The sequence below is a fragment of the Elephantulus edwardii genome, unplaced genomic scaffold (assembly GCF_000299155.1).
Source record: "Elephantulus edwardii isolate Elephantulus edwardi_28Jun2011 unplaced genomic scaffold, EleEdw1.0 scaffold00178, whole genome shotgun sequence".
Classification (NCBI taxonomy): Eukaryota; Metazoa; Chordata; class Mammalia; order Macroscelidea; family Macroscelididae; genus Elephantulus; species Elephantulus edwardii.
The window spans coordinates 1,002,352-1,007,125 of NW_006399928.1; positions in this window are offsets into that span (position 1 = coordinate 1,002,352).

The window sequence follows — 4,774 nt, forward strand, 5'->3', positions numbered from 1 at the left end:
CTCTTATTCAATATTGTATTGGAAGTCTTAGCAATAGCAATAAGACAAGACAAGGAAATAAGAGGTATCCAAATTGGCAAAGAGGAGGTAAAATTATCTCTCTACGCAGATGATATTATTGTATACTTATAAACCCTTAAAGACTCAGCAAGAAAACTATTGGGCATAGTTGACCAATTCAGCAAAGTGGCAGGATACAAGATCAGCATAAAAAATCAGTTGGATTTCTTTACCGTGACAAAGAGAATACAGAGCCAGAGCTAAGAAAAACAATATTCTTCACAATAGCAAATCACAAGAATAAATACTTGGTAGTAAATCTAACCAGAAGCACAAAGGATCTATCCAAAGAAAATTACAGAACATTACTACAGAAACAAAAAGAGACCTGGAGAAGTGGAAGAATATCCCTTTCTTATGGATAGGAAGAGTCAGTATTTTGAAAATGGCAATACTACCAAAGGCAATTTACACGTTCAATGCAATCCCAATACAAATACCAATCCCATCCATCAACGAGATGGAAAAGGTAATATCCAGTTTCATGTGGAATGGAAAGAAGCACAGAATAAGCAAAGCACTCCTTAAAAATAGAAAAAAGGGAGGAGGCATCTCACTCCCTGATTTAAAATCCTGCTACATTGCCATTGTGGTTTTGAGATAGCATGGTACCGGTACAATGAGAGACACATATAGATCAAAGGAATAGAATTGAGAACTCAGAAATCAGCCCATAAACCTGTGGTCAACTGATTTTTTTACAAGGAGATGAAATCAGTTAAGTGGGGAAATGACAGCTTTTTAAACAAATGGTGTTGGCAAAATTGGAAAACTATCTGTAGAAGACTCAAGCAAGATCCACACCACACTCCATATACAAAAACCAACTCAAGGTGGATCATGGATCTAGAACTAAAACCAAGGACTATAAACTTCATTAAAGAAAAGCTTGGCTGTGGCAAATAGACAATTAAAACAGACTTTCGGGGCGGGGAAAAAGAACAACAAACTGGGGAGGAGGGTAGAGAAAATTGTACAACAATGAATGAATGAAAACCCCAAATCTCTGTAAATGCTCATTAAAATTAATAAAATTTAGTAATAAAAAAAAGAAAAAAAAGAAAAGCTTGGAAGAACTCTAGTAGTCCTAATCCACAACAAAAACAGTCTTACAAGTATCCTGAAAAATCTACAACCAGGAGAAGATAAAATAGATTAATGGGACCTTCTAAGAATAAAATCATTATGCACATCCAAAAACTTCTCCAACAGGGTAAAAGGGAAGCCACAGACGGGGAAAAAGTATTTGGTAATGACATGTCAGATAAGGGACTTATATCTAGAATTTATAAAATACTTGAGCACCACAACAAGACAAAGGTAAATAATCCAATTGAAAAATGGGCACAGGATATGAACAGACACTTCACCAAAGAAGACATTCAGATGGCCAACAAGCACATGAAGAAGTGTTCAAAATCCCTAGCTTTAAGAGAGATGCAAATCAAAACAACTATGAGATATCATCTCACCTAAGTCAGGATAGAAAAATTTAACAGAACAGCAAGCAACAAATGCTGGTGAGGTTGTTGAGAAACTGGAACGCTTACTCACTTTTGGTGGAAGTGTAAAATAGTGTAAACACTGTGGAAAATGGTGTGGCGTTTTCTCAAAAAGTTGCAAATAGAGATACCATTTGACCCAGCAATTCCAATACTGGGAATATAGCCTAAAGAGACCATAACTGTCATCCAAGCATATATACACACCCATGTTTATCATGACTTTGTTCACAATAGCAAGGAGGTGGACGCAACCCAAGTACCCATCAACAAATGAATGGATAGAGAAGCTGTGGTATATTCACACAATGGAATACTACGCTGCATTGAAAAACAAGGAACTCATGCAATATTATTCAAAATGGGTGACCCTGGAGTATGGGAAGCCAAACTTTATACCAAATATTATATGAAAACCTTTGTTCAGGAATTGAAAGAATTACAGATTTATAAGTTTGGATTTCTCTTGTGACAGATCCTAGAAAATGAGCTGTTTGTTCCCTGCAAGACAGGAGACAGCAAGGGGCCCCCTACAGAGGGAGTGTTACTTCCTGAGCTAGAGTTCACCCTGAGGCAGCAAGGTTAATAGTTAAGGGTAAACCAACTTCTTGCATTTGTGAACCCCTCTTTCCTGAGTCAAGCAGAAGGTTTTCAATAGAAAGAGCTTGGTTTCATTTGCATTTAATTATCTTTGTGATTTATTTCCTGATAATTTTCAATAAAGATACAGAGAAGCTTGGCTTGGGGTCTTCAGTCGAGAACTGCTGGCCCCTTGTTTTATGCTCTCTGCTCTATCTCATTCCTGGCTGTTTGTCTCTTTATTAATAATTATAAGATTATTCTATTCTTTGGGACCCTTGGTCTGCAACACTGGAGGACTTTATGCTGAGTGAAATATCTCAGTCACAAAAGGATAAATACTGCATGGTGTCACTGTTATAGAATAGGACTGATATCAGGGTTGGGGTAAGGCTGAGAAAAACTGGATAAATTATGTACACTGCATTTAAACAGATGAGGGAGAGAACAGGGTTTGGGGTTTTTTTCCCCGTGTAACACAATTTTATTAGAAATTAGTGTTTTCTTTCATGACCTAAGCTGAACCACAAATTACTTCAGTTATTTGAGAAAGCAGACTTTCATGCCAGGATCTACACCATCCTCTGACAGACCTTGGTCAGAGACCAAATTCAACAAAACCCAAATGCTGGTGTTAATGACAGCAGCGTTCTTGTTGTCCCAGCAATGTGATCTTCATCTACATTTTCACATTCTCTTCTAGTCTCTTAGGAGTTGGAAGGTCACCAAACCTTTAAAGCCACAAAGTCTCATTTAGTAAACTAAGATCACATGAATTAATTCAATGTGTGTATTCTTTCTAGGACCCAAGAGTTTCAGTCAAAGAAAGTGAGTTCTCGGAGTTCCAAACTACCCCAGAAATGGCCAAGGAGCTGAATGTCAAAGCAATATGCTAGACTAGAGGGATGGAGAGGTCAAAGGCCAAGCCTCCAAATACCTCAGAAGAGAGAGCTAGGAATTTGAACATTAGAGGACATGAGGAGGTCAGCCAAGGAAACAGGGCAGAAACATTCCAGTCTCTGTGGGAAAGCCACAGTCAAAGCCTGAGCTGGCTATGGAGATGGATTTGTCTTCTTATTCTAATAGGGTTGTCTATACATTCAAGACTGTTACTAAACATCTGGTTAAAATGTCACATTTCCCTTGGCAAGTCACATCATTTCAAGTCTTTGTGTCTGTCTACTGTAAGCCTGGCATTTCCCCATAGGATCCAGGGCATCAGCTGTGAGCAACTTTATTAAAAATAATTAAGAGGGATGATCCTGATCTCCTATGTTACTTCCCAGGAAGAAGTATATGTGTCTGGGCTGTTTGGAACATGCTTCTCTTATGGTCCTCTGTTACACGCCTCTCAGTGGACAATATCTATCAGTTTTTTTATTGCAAAAAGATTTGAAATGAATACAAATACATGTGTCAAAACTAATACTCAAGGAGCTCTGGTGGCCTAGTGGCAAGAAAGAGAGGACAGTTTAAAATGTATGATAGGGTATTATGGTTATAACAAGAGTCCAGAATTAAGGTTGCATAGTGGAGTGTACTCAGGGCGGTGGGTTGGGGGTGCGGGGGATTGTATACCAATGAAAGAATTTTTCTTTTACTTTTCAAAGAGAGAACCGAACTGGGGAGAGTGCGGCCTGAGCAGGGAGAAAAGTGCAAGAATGAATGAATGGAAATCCAAAATCTCTGTAAATGTTCATTAAAATTAATAATTTTTTTTAAAAAAAGATATGACCAACTTAAAGGTGGACCAGATGCTATTACACCCATACTCTCCCCTGGCTACTGATCCCGGGCCAACCCAATCCAACCTCTGAGCCAATGATCTTCGCCTCGGTTCAGCACGAAGTAGCTAGAGTAAAGATAAGTCACCTTTTTTTTCCCCCATGAAAAAGGCTGGAATGTTAGACCCAGATCAAGGCCAAGGGGGACAAAATGAGTGACTGGTCTCGCACACCTAGCTAAACCATAAACCGCAATGGAATTTCCCTCCCTTCCCTCCATTTTGAGACCAAGGAGCTCCCTTAATGAAGCTACTTCAAGCTTCCCACCCCCCCCCAAAGCATTTATTCTTCAGTAAAGTGAAGTAAAGTCATTTTTTGCCTTCATCTTTCTCACTCATGTTTAATCCATTATAGACTAACTTAACCAGGTACTTTTGAAGGCCTTGCTGTACACTATACACACATCTGAATTATGCATGTGTTTGTTCTTATGTGTCATTGAGTTGCCTGCGACCCATAGTAACCTTACACACGAATGTTTGATGCTTACCCTGTCCTGAGCCAGTATCACTGACTCCGACACACCTAATCCCAATGCTCCAGTTACTGTACCAATCCATCCCATTCAGGGTCTTTCTCTCCTGCACTGTTCCTCCAGCCTTCTGAGCATGATGCATACTGTATTAAATATCTTAAAAGCAGTGTTTGCTTATTCGAGGTCTCTTTCCACATAAACATGACAATTTTCCTGCTGATCTCCTTGAAATATGAATTTGGTAAATGTATTGGAATTGCCTTAAATATGTAGATTGCTTTTCATAGGATTGTAATTTCACAATATTGAGTGTTCTTATCCAGGAACACTGAAGAGTTCTCCATTTATTTGTTGTTGTTGTTGTTGTTGTTGTT